Consider the following 17,407-nt stretch of genomic DNA (forward strand, 5'->3'; position numbering starts at 1 on the left):
AAGGCGTCGGGCAGGATCTGGTCTTCGGAGACCAGGTGGCAGTGGACCGCTGTGACACTCGCCCCGGTGTCGCGGAGGCCCTCGACGCAGTGACTGTTGACCGTCACCTGCTGTCGGTACTTCTTCGTGTTGGCGGGCGGGGGTGTTCCGGGGACCATCTCTCGGTCCCCTAGGGAGACCAGGGCCATGGCGGCTGGCTCCCATTCTTCGGAGTCTTCCATCTCTTCTCCTAGGGCTACGGAGGCCATTTGTCGAGCCGGAGGGGTTGTCGTTGCGGGTCGTTGGTACATGGGACACTGGGGGTCACTGGCATAGTGTCTGGTCTGTTGGCAGCGGAAACAGGTGATCTTGACTCGGGGTCCCGACCTCCCCGGTGGCCCGGTGCTGGCTGGAGGTGGGGCTGGAAAGTGAGGAGGTTGTCCTCTGGGGGGACTGTGCTGGGAGCCCCCTGGGAACTCTCTTGGTCGGCCTTGGTTCCCTCCGCCCCTCTGGCGGGGGGATCCCTGACTGTGGCGACCGTAGTCTCCCACGGGACCCCGGGAGGTCCGGGTGTTCACCCATCGGTCAGCCTCGACGGCCAGTTTTCGAGGGTCAGTGAGCTTGCTGTCCAGGAGGTGCTGGCGTAACTCCACAAAGCAATTGGCGGACAAGTGTTCTCACGCGATTAGGTCGAACAGCTCCTCAAAGGTGGAGACCTTGCTGCCCTTGACCCATCCGTCCAAGGCCCGGCTGTAAAAGTTCACGTACTCCACCCATGTGGTACCGGGTATCTTTTTGCAGTCTCGAAACCGTTGCCGGTACATTTCGGGGGTGAGCCCATATCTGGCTACTAGGGCCTCTTTCATGTGACTGTAGGAGTTCAGCACCGTGGAGGGCAGGTCTAGCAGGGTATCTCTCCCCTCGCTCAGGAACCGGCCCCACAACCCATCCCCCCAGTCTTTCTGCGGGACTCGGTGGGAGGTCATGGCATCTTCGTAGGCCTTGAACCATTGCTGGATGTTGTCGTTCTTGTAGTATTCTTTCACCACATCCTTGGGGATGTGGACCTTTGGTTCCACGACGGAGGAGAGGGGTTGATTTCCCGAGGGTCTGGCCTCCTCACTTTTAGCCTTGAGCTCGATCTCTTTCAGGCTGCGTTCGTGTTCTAGTTGGAGTTTTCTTTCTTCGTGTTCTCTTTGTTGTTTCTTTTTCTCGAGTTCTCCTTGTAGGCGTAATTGTTCTACTGCCAACTTTTTCTCGGCCAGTTTTAGCTCTCCCTCGATTTTCAGTTTTGCTAGCTCTAGTTCGTGGTTGCGGCCCCTTTCTCGGTCTGCTAGCTCCTCCGGGGATAGGCCCCCTTCTGGGGCGCTGCTCCTCCCCGGGATGCTTCGTGGTTCATTTGGCGGCTCTCCTTCTATTTGGGCCCGGGAAGCTCCTGCCTCGAGCCAGGTCTTCAATGCTCCCTGGAAATCCTCTTTCGTGCTTAATCCGGTGGTAGCGATTCCCAGGTCTTTGCAGAATTGTTTTAATTCTCGGTGCGTATAATATTCCAACTGGTCCTCTCGGAATGTCGTGCTTGTGTTGGTACCTGCGGCACCTAGGGAGGTTTCTCCTTCCATTTCTTTTCGGTAGTGCGTCAGTCGTTTACTGCACGATCTCTAGGTGTCGGCTCGGATCCCGTCGTCTGCCACCAAATGTTGGAAGGCGTTCTCCGGGGGGGCTTCGGAATACATTCCTGACCACCCGTTGACCCACCTCTCCCAGAGTTAGGCCGAGCAAGGGCGGGGAGGCCCTTCCTGGAAGGGTCTCGCACCTAGGATCGCACACGCTGCGCTTGCACTATCTGACAGAGGGACACCACACAGTAGTTCTTCGTAAGACCGTATACTTTATCGTAGACGTAGGGGATCTTTATGATCCGAAAATGCAGGTATTGAATCAGTGCCACAAGCGGCGGCGATCTCGGGATAGGGGTATGGGGGTAGCGGGACAGTCTTTGAGGTCGGTGTCTCTGCCGAGTATCCTGCGCATAGCTCTCAATCCTCGAGCTGGGGGACGTTGCTTCTCTCGGCAATCTCTGACGATTCCCTTGGAGGAGAGTGCCGCGAGTCACTCAGCAGGCACAGGTGGTTTCGGAGTCGGGGAGCGGCGACAGCGTCAGCAGGGCTCAGATGGTTCAGAGTTCGGGGAGCTGCGACAGCGTCAGCAGGGCTCAGGTGGTTCAGAGTTCGGGGAGCCGCGACAGCGTCAGCAGGGCTCAGCTGGTTCAGAGTTCGGGAAGCCGTGACAGCGTCAGCAGGGCTCAGGTGGTTCAGAGTTCGGGGAGCCGCGACAGCGTCAGCAGGGCTCAGATGGTTCAGGTCTTCTCTGCCGCTTGTCCCATCAGCACCCCTTGTTATACTCCCCCTCCTCTTTGAAGTCCGGAGTCCTCGCCGAGAGGGGTCTTGGTGCCTGGGGGCGGTGTGTCGGGACTTCCGGTTGTTCGGCCCTTTGATCTGTTCAGGTGGGTCTGGGAGGGACTCCAGACACCCAGCAGGCGAGGCGCCCGCTCACCGGGGGCCTGGTGGCCGATCAAAACCTTCCTTGGGGAGGAGACCAGAGGTGTGACCGGGACGGCGCCTCCCGGTCTGGCTTGGGGGGGTTTCTCTTTCCCTCGGCCGGGCATGCGTGTTGGGGCCTTGGGGGGTTGCTGGGGCCTGGCCGGCCATCGGGATTTTGGGCCATGGTGGCCGGAAGTCTGTGACATCGGGGATCGGTACGTTTGCAGGGTGGCTTGCTGGTCGGGAGGGCCCACGCCACGAGGCCGGTCTCACACTCCCTTGCGCTGCTTGCCCTCCTCCTGCTGTCTGTTGTGTTGCTGCAACCTCCATCGCATTGCTTGCCCTCCTCCTGCTGTCTGTTGTGTTGCTGCTTCCTCCGTCGCATTGCTTGTCCACCTCCTGCTGTCTGTTGTGTTGCTGCTTCGTCTCTCATGTTGCTTGCCCTCTTCTTGCTGTCTGTTGTGTTGCTGCTCCCTCTCTCCTCCCCCTGCACCTTCCTCATGATATATGTCCCCCGCTGTCCTCCACTGTCCTTTGTGTTGTTGCTTCCTCCCTCTTCCCTGCACCTCCCTCGCATTGCTTGCCCTCATCCTGCTGCCTGTTGCGTTGCTGATCCCTCTCTCCTCCACCTGCACCTTCCTCATGTCATTTGTACCCCTGACCTCCTCCCACTGTGCACAGTGATGAAGCTCCCTCCCTCTTCCCTGCACCTTCCTCATGTAATCGTCCCTCGACCTCCTCCCACTGTCCATTGTGTTGTTGCTCCCTCCCACTTCCCTGCACCTCCAGCGCGTTGCTTGCCCTCCTCCTGCAGTCTGGTGTGTTGTTGCTCCCTCCCTCTTCCCTGCAACTCCCTCGCATTGCTTGCCCTCCTCCTGCTGTCTGTTGTGTTGTTGCTTCCTTCCTCCTCCACCTGCACTACCCTCATGCTATTTGTCCCCCGACCTCCTCCAACTGTCTGTTGTGTTTCTGCTCCCTCCCTCTTCCCTGCACCTCCCTTGCGTTGCCTGCCCTCCTCCTCCTGTTGTTGTATTGCTGCTCCCTCCCCTGCACCTCCCTCATGTTATTTGTAACCTGACCTTCTCCCACATTGCTCTGTGTTGCTGCTCCTGTCCTCTTCCCTGCACCGCCCTCGCATTGCTTGCCCTCCTCCTGCTGCCTGTTGTGTTTTTTCTCCCTCCCCCTCCTGCACAATCCTCATGTTATTTGTCCCCCTGACCTCCTCCCATTGTCAGTTGTGTTGCTGCTCCCTCCCTTGCGCTGCTTGCCCTCGTCCTGCTGTCTGCTGTGTTGCTGAACCCTCCATCGCATTGCTTGCTCTCATCCTGCTGTCTGTTGTGTTGCTGCTCCCTCTCTCATGTTGCTTGCCCTCTTCTTGCTGTATGTTGTGTTGCTGCTCCCTCCGTTGCATTGCTTGCCCTCCTCCGGCTGTCTTGTGTTTCTGCTCCCTCGCGTTGCTTGCCCTCCTCCTGCTGTATGTTGTGTTGCTGCTCCCTCCGTTGCATTGCTTGCCCTCCTCCTGCTGTCTTGTGTTTCTGCTCCCTCGCGTTGCTTGCCCTCCTCCAGCTGTCTGTTGTGTTGCTGCTCCCTCCGTTGCATTGCTTGCCCTCCTCCTGCTGTCTTGTGTTTCTGCTCCCTCGCGTTGCTTGCCCTCCTCCTGCTGTATGTTGTGTTGCTGCTCCCTCCGTTGCATTGCTTGCCCTCCTCCTGCTGTCTTGTGTTTCTGCTCCCTCGCGTTGCTTGCCCTCCTCCTGCTGTCTGTTGTGTTGCTGCTCCCTCTCTCATGTTGCTTGCCCTCTTCTTGCTGTATGTTGTGTCGCTGCTCCCTCTCTCCTCCCCTGCACCTTCCTCATGTTATTTGTCCCCTGCCCTCCCCCACTGTCCTTTGTGTTGTTGCTTCCTCCCTCTTCCCTGCACCTCCCTCGCGTTGCTTGCCCTCATCCTGCTGCCTGTTGTGTTGTTGCTCGATCTCTCCTCCACCTGCACCTTCCTCATGTTATTTGTACCCCTGACTTCCTCCCACTGTGCACTGTGTTGCAGCTCCCTTCCTCTTCCCCGCACCTCCCTCATGTTGCTTGCCTTCCTCCTGCTGTCTGTTGTGTTGCTGTTCCCTCTCTCTTCCCCTGCACCTTCCTCATGTTATTGTCCCTCGACCTCCTCCCACTGTCCGTTGTGTTGTTGCTCCCTCCCTCTTTCCTGCACATCCCTTGTATTGCTTTCCCTCCTCCTGCTGTCTGTTGTGTTGCTGTTCCCTCTCTCTTGCCCCTCCCTCATGTTATTTGTCCCCGTGACCTCCTCCCACTGTCTGTTGTGTTGCTGCTCCCTCCCTCTTCCCTGTAACTCCCTCGCATTGCTTGCCCTCCTCCTGCTGTCTGTTGTGTTTCTGCTCCCTCCGTGCATTGCTTGCCCTCCTCCTGCTGTCTGTTGTGTTGCTGCTCCCTCCCTCTCTTTGCTTCCCCTCCTCCTACTGTCTGATGTGTTTCTGCTCCCTCGCGTTGCTTGCCCTCCTCCTGCTGTCTGTTGTGTTGCTGCTCCCTCCCTCCTCTCCCTGCATCACCCTCATGCTATTTGTACCCCGACCTCCTCCCACTGTGCACTGTGTTGCTGCTCCCTCCCTCTTCCCTGCACCTCCCACATGTTAATTGTCCTCCTCCTGCTGTCTATTGTGTTGCTTCCCTACACCACAGTTCCCCCTGTGCCTTCCAGCCCTCCCGTCCATCACAAAAAATATTTAAAAAGCCAAATAAACAGATATTGCACAGCAGACCTGGCTTTAAGAAACAATCATTGGTAAATGCAATAAGTTTTGCCTATGTGATTAACAATAAATTGTTTATTGTTGTAAGTTGTAGCTTTGTGAGCAGTTGTGCAATATTAGTTACTGAAACTCTGTTAAAGTGTTATGGCTTGTTTATTGAGAAAGGCAATATATTGTGCTGTTACTGTTGGTACTATAAAGAGGGGAGATTAAGTAAAGGGCGAAGGACAGATGGTACGAAGATCAGCTTCCAGAGGTATAATTAGCAAAATAGCACTATGAAGAAATCAGATGAAAGCAGGGCTGTAAACTATTTGCAAACTCTATGGGGAGGACATTGCTGCTTGTCACCTCCTCGCAGCATGATTTCAGTCGTTCTTAGTAACACCAACAAGAGCAAACCGTGTCGCTGCTCTTGTAGTAACTTTTCAACCGTTCCTGCTAGAAGCTATATTTTTATTAAAATCTGCAGATGATGCAGCAAATTATGTATTGTGTGACAAATGCTGATAATCGATAATTATGCAAAAATAGAACGGCCACATAATTGCATAATTCGATTGGTCCTGATATGAACAATTGTTGATAAGCTTTTCCCTTGAAGTGAAAATAAGCTGCGTATGGTGTGAGTAAGCATGGATTTTTTTTTTCTTCCAGATTTATGTAGCGCAAACTCGACCCAAAGGTATTGGAGCGCTTTACATGAGCACCGGTTACGTTACACAAGGACACATTCATTTTTAGATGTCGCCTGGCGATGCAGCGCCATGCACTGAACGCTAGGCGAGATCTATTGTTGTTGACTTGCTTTCGATGGGGGACAGGACATGTGCACGCGTACGGCACGGCCTGGAAAGGAGATGTGCACGCGTATGGTGCGAGCAGGAGTTGTAATAACGCCGCAAGCCGTACTCGTGCACATCAACTGTCTGTGCCGAAGCTTAACAGACAGGAGATTTGCACGTGTACGGCTCGCGGCGTTATCACAACACCTGCTCGCACCATATGCGTGCACATCTCCTGTCCAGGCGCTGCGCGCTTGCATGCATTATCAGCCGGTATTTAACCACCTGCAGGTTCCTGCTGAACCCCACTCACCGGCTCTTGTGGGGACTCTGCACTGCTCGATGGCAGGGGGGACTCGCCTCTTCACCCAGACACTGTTTGTGGCGCATCAACACGCGAGGCTCCGTCTTGCTCACAGGAGCCCGCCTGAAATCCTGCTCTGGCCGCACCATGTGGCATTCACAAAGGCGGGGTGGGCTCCCGCCGGACTTCCTCTACTGCTTGCCTTTGCGGGGTGGGCTCCCGCCTCGCTTCTCCGACACGCAGGCTGCAACACGCGGGGCTCCCTCAGCTCACGGGAGCCCCGGACACTTCCGGCCGCGCGCTACATGCCCCGCCCATGTCCCAGGCAAGGTTGCCTGACTTCCGGTTCGCGCTGAGAGCTGCCCGGAGAAGGCTTCCAGAACAGCTCTGGCTGCAGTGGTGAAACGCGGGGTGGGCTCCCGCCTCATCCTTTTACTTTGATGGTTACACAGTGACTCTTTTTTAGTCTCTAAGCACTATTTTATTTAAATAGTTTCTCCTACTGCAGGCACAACATGTTTTCCTGCAACGTCATGCACCCTTTCACTTTCTAAGCAGCCCGGGACAATAGCGGCTGCTTCTTTCAGTAGGTCTCCCATTTATAAGACTTTGAGCCATTGGCATTGTACATGACAATGCCTTTTATTTATGATTTAGTTATCAAAACATATAAATAAAAGACATTGTCATTTACAGTGCTAATAGCTTAAAGTTTCGCAAAGGCGAGACCTATTGCATTGCAAATGATTGTTTTTGGTAGGCACTGGGAGATTAAGTGATCTGCCCAGAATCACAGGATGTGGACGCGACCCCGATGCTCGAACCTTGGTTTCCCAGCTCCAATGTGGGAAGTCTAGCTGTCAGACCATGAACAACACAACTTTCATAAGCAGTCAAGGGTCCTGCCACACCCCTAATAACCCTTTAAGGCTCTGTCGCCAGCAGGAGAAAACGAAAGACCTGAAGCAGACATGAAGGCAGAGTAAACCATTCACACAATGGCGGGGAAATCTATGGGAGGAAATAAGACAGCACAGCAGGGAATAAAAGGCCATTTTTGACAGGCACGACCAAGAGTCGTTCCTGCTATCAATTCTTATAAAACGTCACTGATGGTGTCTAATTGGATTTCATTGAAGCGTGCCTTTAAACACTGAAAATAGGAAGTGTGATGCAAAGAGAGCTCTAATAGAGGCTAACCTATTATGTACCCGGTCCTTATTGTGAAGGAGAACAGAAAACTGCAAAGTCGTATAAAGATCCTCACTATCTGATATACATGTCTATAAAATGGCCATTTAAGACAATTATTTAAATAATTTTTTGGGGCTAAGTAGCTAACATTAAAAAAAATATTAAAGAAAACTGTAAAATTGCACAACTAACTGCTCAAACACCCTTTGCCAGCTTAGCGGGTGTTTCACTCCGAATAAATGTGATAGCATGATATGCTTATACTAATCGATTCTCACTGGCAAAACAAACGAGTGTCTTGCTACATTTGAATGCAATTAAAAACAAAACTGATGTACGAGTCCAGGGATTCAACGCTCTGCAGAGAAAACCAATTTAGAATAAATGAAGGGGTCAATGACGAAAATGACTAGGAAGGAGGCAATGGTGGCTCATACGCTCATAAGTTCTCATATAGATTTTCATACCACAGGTTTACCATTTCTATGCTCTTTGAATATCTGTTACCCATATTAATAATACTCGTGAGTGACCAAACTTACAGGATGAAAAACATACTTGGATTTAAATGGCATATTGGCCACTGTCCCACACAGAGCTCACAAGACCAAGAGTAACCTTTTCCACAATGTTGCCAGAGGTTGTGTACTGTCCTATATGTGGGCTCATAATTGTTGGAAGGCGTTCACCGGGGAGGCTGCGGAATGCGTTCCTGACCACCCGGGGACCCACCCCTCCTAGAGTTAGGCCGAGCAAGAGCGGGGAGGCCCTTCCTGGAAGGGTCTCGCACCTAGGATCGCACACGCTGCGCTTACACTCTTCTGATAGAGGGACACCACACAGTAGCTCTTCGTAAGACAGTATACTTTATCGTTAGTTGTAAGGGGATCTTTATGATCCAGAAGGCAGGTATGGAATTAGCGCCACAAGCGGCGGCGATCTCGTGATGGGGGTATGGGGGAAGCGGGACAGTCTTTGAGTCAGTGTCTCTGCGGAGTATCCTGCGCACAGCGCTCAATCCTCGAGCTGGGGGGATGTTGCTTCTCTCGGCAATCTCTGCCGATTCTCTTGGAGGAAGGTGCCGCGAGTCACTCAGCAGGCACAGGTGGTTCGTAGTTCGGGGAGCCGCGACAGCATCAGCAGGGCTCAGATGGTTCAGAGTTCGGGGAGCCGCGACAGCGTCAGCAGGGCTCAGATGGTTCAGAGTTCGAGGAGCCGCGACAGCGTCAGCAGGGCTCAGATGGTTCAGAGTTCGGGGAGCCGCGACGGCGTCAGCAGGGCTCAGATGGTTCAGAGTTCGGGGGGCCGCGACAGCGTCAGCAGGGCTCAGATGGTTCAGAGTTCGGGGATCCGCGACAGCGTCAGCAGGGCTCAGATGGTTCAGAGTTCGGGTAGCGTTCTTCGGTTCGGGGAGCGATCGAGCCGCGACCAGGTCAGCAGGCTCTCGTCAGTCCAGGTCTTCTCTGCCTCCCGTCCCTTCCGCACCCCTTGTTATACTTCCCCTCCTCTTTGAAGTCTGGAGTCCTCGCCGAGAGGGGTCTTGGTGCCTGGGGGCGGGGTGTCGGGGCTTCCTGTCGCTCGGCCCTTTGATCTGTTCAGGTGGGTCCGGGAGGGACTCCAGACACCCAGCAGGCGAGGCGGCTGCTCACCGGGGGCCTGGTGGCCGATCGAAACCTTCCTTGGGGAAGAGACTAGAGGTGTGACAGGGTCGGCGCCTCTCGGTCTGGCTTGGGGGGTTTCTCTCTCCCTCGGCCGGGCATGCGTGTTGGGGTCTGGCCGGCCATCGGGATGTTGGGCCATGGTGGCCGGAAGTCTGTGACATCGAGGATCGGTGCGGTTGCAGGGTGGCTTGCTGGTCGGGAGGGCCCACGCCACGAGGCCGGTCTCACACGTGCCCCCCCCAGCTGAAAGGCGGGGAGAACTACCCATCCACTTGGGGGTTCTCCTCGCTGAAGCGGAAGAATCGGGACAGGCCGTCCGCGTTGGCGTGGTCCGTCCCGGGGCGATGCTCCACAGTGAAATCCATCCCCTGGAGGGAGATGGACCAGCGTAGCAGCTTGGGGTTTTCTCCTCGCATCTGCATCAACAACCGCAAGGGTCGGTGATCTGTTTGAACTCGGAAGTGTGTTCCAAACAGGTAGGGCCGTAGCTTTTTGAGGGCCCAGACTACTGCGAAGGTCTCCCTTTCAATGGTGCTCCACCGCTGTTCTCGGGGCAGCAACCTTCGGCTGATGAAGGCTATGGGCTGATCTATGCCTTTGTCGTTGAACTGTGAGAGGACTGCCCCGATGCCGTGTTCCGAGGCGTCCGTCTGGACCACAAACTCCTGGGCGTAGTCGGGGGCTTTAAGTACCGGAGCAGTACATATAGCGGCTTTCAAGGCGTCGAACGCTTTCTGGCATGGGGGAGTCCATTGTATTTTCTTGGGGTGTTTTTTAGAGGTTAGCTCTGTGAGGGGGCCTGCGATGCTGCCATAGTTCTTAATAAACCTCCGGTAGTAACCGGTGAGGCCCAGGAAGGCCCGGACTTCTGTTTGGGTCGTTGGGGGTTCCCAGGACAAGATGGCGTCGATCTTTGGCTGGAGGGGGGCGACCTGCCCGCTTCCCACTTGGTGCCCCAGATAGATCACGGAGCCTTGTCCAATTTGACATTTGCTGGCTTTGATGGTGAGGCCGGCCTGGCGCAGAGCCAGCAGGACTTGTCGGAGGTGCTGGAGGTGCTGGGTCCACTGAGAGCTGAATACCGCTATATCTTCGAGGTACGCTGCGCTGAACCCCTCTAGTCCGGACAGGACCCTGTTCACCAGCCGCTGGAAGGTGGCCGGGGCATTCTTCATTCCAAACGGCATCACCCTAAAGCGGTAGTGCCCATCCGGGGTGGAGAAGGCGGAGCGCTCCTTGGCTCCCTCGGTGAGGGCAATCTGCCAGTATCCGCAAGTTAGGTCGAAGGTGCTGAGGTAGCGAGCGGCCCCGAGGCGGTCGATGAGCTCGTCGGCGTGGGGGATAGGGTGAGCGTCCGCTCGGGTGACCGCATTGAGTCCTCGGTCGTCCACACAAAACCTCAGCTCGGGGGCGACACCAGGGGCAGCCGCTTTCGGGACCAGGACTACCGGGCTGGCCCAGGGGCTGTCGGAGGGTTCAATCACCCCGAGGGCCAACATCTTCGCTACCTCGGTCTGGATGCAGGTTCGGACCCGATCAGGGACCCGGTAGGCCCGGTGTCTCACTGGCGGGCTGTCGCCGGTGTTCACGTCGTGGACACACCAGTCGGTGACCCCAGGGGTTAGTGAGAAGAGGTCCGTGAACTGCCTTAGTAGCTGGCGGCAGTCGTCGGACTGTTGGACTGTGAGGGCGGTTGACAGTCTCACCCCCTCCACGGAACCATCGGTCTCTTTAGCCCCCAGGGGGTCTGGAAGGGGCTCGGTGTCTTCTTCAGCCCCATCGTCGGTGGCCAGGAGTAAACTCAACTCCATCCTCACAAAGTGGGGTTTGAGGCGGTTCACGTGGAGGACCCGGAGGGGGTTCCGCGGGGACTGCACATCGACGAGATAGGTGACTTGGCTCTTCCGCTCGACCACCTTGAAGGGTCCAGTCCATTTGTCTTGGAGGGCGCAGGGTTTCACCGGGGCCATGACCCAGACGTGTTGGCCCGGCTGAAACTCGACCAGCGTGGCATTCTGGTCATACCAGCGCTTCATCTCTTCCTGGCTAGCCTCGAGGTTCGCCTCTGCAAGTTCTCGGAATTTCCGGGTCTGGTTGCGGAGCGCCAAGATGTATCGGAACACATCCAGAGGGGTCCCCCGGGGAGTCGTTTCCCAACCCTCCTTGACCAGGCTCAGGGGTCCCCGGACGGGGTGTCCGTATAGTAGTTCGAACGGGCTGAACCCCAGAGATTTTTGTGGAACCTCTCGGTAGGCGAACAGGAGGCAAGGGAGGAGGACGTCCCATCTCCGGCGTAGGAGTTCTTCGAGGCCCATGATCATTCCTTTCAGTGTCCTGTTAAATCGCTCGACTAGGCCAGTCCCTTGGGGGTGGTATGGGGTGGTGAATTTGTACGATACTCCGCACTGCTGCCATAGGGACCTCATGTATTTGGAGATAAAGTTCATGCCACGATCACTCACGACTTCGCGAGGGAACCCCACGCGGGAGAAGATCCCCATCAAGGCCCAGCCTACCACGGGGGCCATTACGGTGCGAAGGGGAATGGCTTCAGGGTAGCGGGTGGCATGGTCCACCAGGACGAGGATGAACCGGTGGCCCTGGGCGGTTTTGGGGTCCAGCGATCCCACGATGTCCATTCCCACCCGCTCAAAAGGGGTACTGACGACGGGGAAGGGTTGTAGTGGAGCCTTGCGCTTCCCCCCACTCTTTCCGCTGGCCTGGCACGTGAGGCAGGACTTGCAGTGGGCCTCCACATTTGCTCGCATCTTGGGCCAATAGAAGTGGGTGACGAGTCGCTGGTAGGTCTTATCTTGGCCTAAGTGTCCGGCCAGGGGTACATCATGGGCCAGGCCCAGGAGGAGATTTCGGAAGCGCAGGGGTACCACCAGTACTCGGGCCGATCCCAACTCGGCCGACTTCTGTTCGCTGTACAGGAGGCCGTTTTCCCAGTATACCCAGTGGGTTCCGGTCCGGTCGCCTGCTGCTTGGGCCTCGGCCTGCTGTTGGGGTCCAATGAGAGAAGGGCAGGTGGATTGTTCTTGGCAGAATTCTTCTCGGGAGGGACCTCCCTCGCAGTGCCACTGGGCCATCTCTGGCAGGTCCCCGAGCTCGGTCAGGGGTTCGGGATCTGGAGGCACCGACCAATCGTCGGGAATGGTCGCTTCTTCCGGAAGGGAGTCGTCGGGCTCGGGTAGTGCATCCCGGACCTCGGGGATGGTGACTGTGTTTAGCGGAATGGCCTCACCTCCCTCGGAGGAAGGCAATCTGAGAGTCATAGAGCGCGTGGTGGCGCATACCCACTCGGGTAGGCCCATCATCTCTAGATGGGCTCTTCGTTCCACTTGTCCCCACGGGGAATTCTCAAGGTCGTTGCCCAGGAGGCAGTCTACGGGCTGGGAGGTTCGGACTGCCACCCTCAACTTGCCGGTGACTCCCCCCCATTCCAAGGGGACCAGGGCCATCCGGCATAGGCTCTCGGAATTATCTGACGATATGACCGGACAAAAGGCGTCGGGCAGGATCTGGTCTTCGGAGACCAGGTGACAGTGGATCGCTGTGACACTCGCCCCCGTGTCCCGGAGGCCCTCGACGCGGTGACCGTTGACCGTCACCTGCTGTCGGTACTTCTTCGTGTTGGCGAGCAGGGACGTTCCGGGGACCATCTCTCGGTCCCCTAGGGAGACAAAGGCCATGGCGGCTGGTTCCCATTCTTCGGAGTCTTCCATCTCTTCCCCCAGGGCTACGGAGGCCATTTGTCGAGCCGGCGGGGTTGTCGTGGCGGGTCGTTGGTACATGGGACATTGAGGGTCACTGGCATAGTGTCCGGTCTGTTGGCAGCGAAAACAGGTGATCCTCACTCGGGGCCCCGACCTCCCCGGTGGCCCGGTGCTGGCCGGAGGTGGGGCTGGAAAGGGCAGAGGTTGTTCTCTGGGGGAACTGTGCTGGGATCCCCCCGGGAGTTCTCTTGGTCGGCCTTGATTTCCTCCGCCCCTCTGGCGGGGGGGTCCCTGATTGTGGCGACCGTAGTCTCCCACGGGACCCCGTGAGGCCCGGGTGTTCACCCATCGGTCAGCCTCGACGGCCAGTTTTCGAGGGTCCATGAGTTTGCTGTCCAGGAGGTGCTGGCGTAACTCCACAAAGCAATTGGCGGACAAGTGTTCCCATGCGATTAGGTCGAACAGCTCCTCAAAGGTGGAGACCTTGCTGCCCTTGATCCCCCCGTCCAAGGCCCGGCTGTAAAAGTTCACGTACTCCACCCATGTGGTACCGGGTATCTTCTTGCAATCTCTAAATCGTTGCCGGTACATTTCGGGGGTGAGCCCATATCTGGCTACTAGGGCCTCCTTCATGTGACTGTAGGAGTTCAGCACCGAGGAGGGTAGATCTAGTAGGGTATCTCTCCCCTCGCTCAGGAACCGGCCCCATAACCCAGCCCCCCAGTCTTTCTGCGGGACTCGGTGGGAGGTCATGGCGACTTCGTAGGCCTTGAACCATTGCTGGATGTCGTCGTTCTTATAGTATTCCTTTACCACATCCTTGGGAATGTGGACCTTTGGTTCCATGACGGAGGAGAGGGGTTGCGTTCCCGAGGGTCTGGCCTCCTCACTTTTAGCCTTGAGCTCGATCTCTTTCAGGCTGCGTTCGTGTTCTAGTTGGAGTTTTCTTTCTTCGTGCTCTCTCTGTCGTTTCATTTCCTCGAGTTCTCCTTGTAGGCGTAATTGTTCTACCGCCAGTTTCTTTTCGGCCAGTTTCAGCTCTCCCTGGATTTTTTATTTTGCCAGCTCTAGTTCGTGGTTGCGGCCCCTTTCTCGGTCCGCTAGCTCCTCTGGGGATAGGCCCCCCTCGGGGGCGCCATTCCTCCCCGGGGTGGTTCGTGGTTCGTTTGGCGGCTCTCCTTCTGTTTGTGCCCGGGAAGCTCCTGCCTCGACCCAGGTCTTTAATGCTCCCTGGAAGTCCTCTTTCGTGCTTAATACGGTGGTAGTGATTCCAAGGTCTTTGCAAAATTGATTCAGTTCTCAGTGCGTATAAGATTCCAACTGGTCCTCTCGGAATGTCGTGCTCGTGTTGGTACCTGCGGCACCTAGGGAGGTTTCTCCTTCCATTTCTTCTTGGTAGTGCGTCAGCCGTTTACTGCACGATCTCTAGGTGTTGGCTCGGATCCCGTCGTCTGCCACCAAATGTTGGAAGGCGTTCACCGGGGAGGCTGCAGAATGCGTTCCTGACCACCCGGGGACCCACCCCTCCTAGAGTTAGGCCGAGCAAGAGCGGGGAGGCCCTTCCTGGAAGGGTCTCGCACCTAGGATCGCACACGCTGCGCTTACACTCTTTTGATAGAGGGACACCACACAGTAGCTCTTCGTAAGGCAGTATACTTTATCGTTAGTTGTAAGGGGATCTTTATGATCCGGAAGGCATGTATGGAATTAGCGCCACAAGTGGCGGCGATCTCGTGATGGGGGTATGGGGGTAGCGGGACAGTCTTTGAGTCAGTGTCTCTGCGGAGTATCCTGCGCACAGTGCTCAATCCTCGAGCTGGGGGGATGTTGCTTCTCTCGGCAATCTCTGCCGATTCTCTTAGAGGAGGGTGCCGCGGGTCACTCAGCAGGCACAGGTGGTTCGTAGTTCGGGGAGCCGCGACAGCGTCAGCAGGGCTCAGATGGTTCGTAGTTCGGGGAGCCGCGACAGTGTCAGCAGGGCTCAGATGGTTCAGAGTTCGGGGAGCCGCGACAGCGTCAGCAGGGCTCAGATGGTTCAGAGTTCGGGGAGCCGCGACGGCGTCAGCAGGGCTCAGATGGTTCAGAGTTCGGGGGGCCGCGACAGCGTCAGCAGGGCTCAGATGGTTCAGAGTTCGGGGAGCAGCGACAGCGTCAGCAGGGCTCAGATGGTTCAGAGTTCGGGTAGCGTTCTTCGGTTCGGGGAGCGATCGAGCCGCGACCAGGTCAGCAGGCTCTCGTCAGTCCAGGTCTTCCCTGCCTCCCGTCCCTTCCGCACCCCTTGTTATACTTCCCCTCCTCTTTGAAGTCCGGAGTCCTCGCCGAGAGGGGTCTTGGTGCCTGGGGGCGGGGTGTCGGGGCTTCCTGTCGCTCGGCCCTTTGATCTGTTCAGGTGGGTCCGGGAGGGACTCCAGACACCCAGCAGGCGAGGCGGCCGCTCACCGGGGGCCTCGTGGCCGATCGAAACCTTCCTTGGGGAAGAGACCAGAGGTGTGACAGGGTCGACGCCTCTCGGTCTGGCTTGGGGGGTTTCTCTCTCCCTCGGCCGGGCATGCGTGTTGGGGTCTGGCCGGCCATCGGGATGTTGGGCCATGGTGGCCGGAAGTCTGTGACATCGAGGATCGGTGCGGTTGCAGGGTGGCTTGCTGGTCGGGAGGGCCCACGTCACGAGGCCGGTCTCACAATAATGGTTCAAAAATGGTACATCCAAGCCATGTCTAGTTATGACAAACAAAAATTGAGAAAAACAGATCGATTACAAGGGTGCGTAGACGATTGCCAAAATTCAACCAACTTGCAGCTGTCTTTTGAGGCATTTCATGCCAAAACACAATACAAACATAAGTTGTGTTTATTTAAGTTTGTTTTCTTTTGTACACGTTTAAATTGTATTTGGCTGAAATCAAAGTGTACTTATAGGATTTTCCAACATCACCAACACTATAAGAAACATAACTAAATAAAACAAGTCTGGCAATGCTAATCACAACAGATGGCAACACACCATGCTTCACAATGTTAAAATAAACATTTTGATCAAAGCCATGTACTAAATCACAGTACTCATGACTAAGGAAGATCTCGGGTACAGTAAAAGACCAAAAACCCAATAACGACATTGTTGGAAACGGGTAGCGTGGTGCAGAGCGGGTGGGCCAAACTCTGGAGGAAATGTGCAAAGCATCCACGCAGTACAAACAGACGACACACAAGGCACACTACCAAAAGAGACGCTACACCAGTTTGTGTAAGAATAACTTTTGTATTGTCAAAACACAAGGTATTATTAGCAATCTCTATTCTGCGCCAACCGGCGCCAAGGCAATATGTACAGGGGGGAATTATCTACGTAGCAAGGCCAATTGGGCCCCTACCAGAACCATTGCGACCAACAGATAAAATAAATGGACGTGAGGAATAAAGGTACAATCCATCGGCTTCAAACCGGCAACAAAATCATCAGGGCGTGACATTAGACAATAGGCCGGAACACCTGTACTAAAACATCATGACATCACCATAAGTGTAAGTGACATGAACACCCCTGAGGCAGGAAAGCTGTAAGGGGAACACATTGGGCATCCACCTGTGGACATAAACATAACAGGCATGAAGCCTTCTTCATTAGGGTAAAACGTCAGGTAACATCACATTAGGCATTAGCAGATGTAAAGACATTACTCTCGAGCCTGAACCTGTGGACATAAAAATTAGGCATGAAGCATTCTTCATTAGGGTAAAACGTCAGGTAACATCACATTAGGCATTAGCAGATGTAAAGACATTACTCTCGAGCCTGAACCTGTGGACATAAAAATTAGGCAGAGCTCACGAGGCAGAACACCAACAGTAACCGTGTAGCCGCCGGCAGTCGCTGGCGAGGCCATGCACTTAGCCTAACTCAGCATTAACAGTGGGAATAAACAACATTAGCAGTACACTTTACATAAATGCACCGGGGAATGGAGGCATCATTAGGTACCCCACCCTCAGTAGTCAGGGAATTACTCTCCGGTCGCCAGCACACTAGGCGCAAAACCACCCCGCACCATCTTGATGAGAAGGCACATTATGCCCTATGGGGGCCATAACCTAAACAGTGATGCAGTCATTGAGGGGAAACGGCCCACATTATGAGCGCCATCAGCCTTTGGCGTCACCAGGTCCTGGGAGTCTCTGTCCGGGGGCTCTGGGGTACCCCACCAACAATGTCCCCTGGGGCTGGTTAGTCCTAGACGCTACCGCGTCGAGGGAGTACCTCTCTGGGACTCTCAGATCCAAAATTAGGTGGCCCACAAAGCTCTGGCCAGATGGGGGTCCCCTCCCAGGACCCGAGGCTGAAAGAAAAATGCCTCACGTTGCAGCGACCCAGTAACCGCGGCATCGCTGTGTAGCCCCCGGGGCACCGTGGCCCGGTCTGCAGTGGAGCCCTCACTCCGGGGAGGGGCTTCAAAACAATTATGCTGGCTC

This window comes from Triturus cristatus, chromosome 6, assembly GCF_964204655.1.
Source record: "Triturus cristatus chromosome 6, aTriCri1.1, whole genome shotgun sequence".
Classification (NCBI taxonomy): domain Eukaryota; kingdom Metazoa; phylum Chordata; class Amphibia; order Caudata; family Salamandridae; genus Triturus; species Triturus cristatus.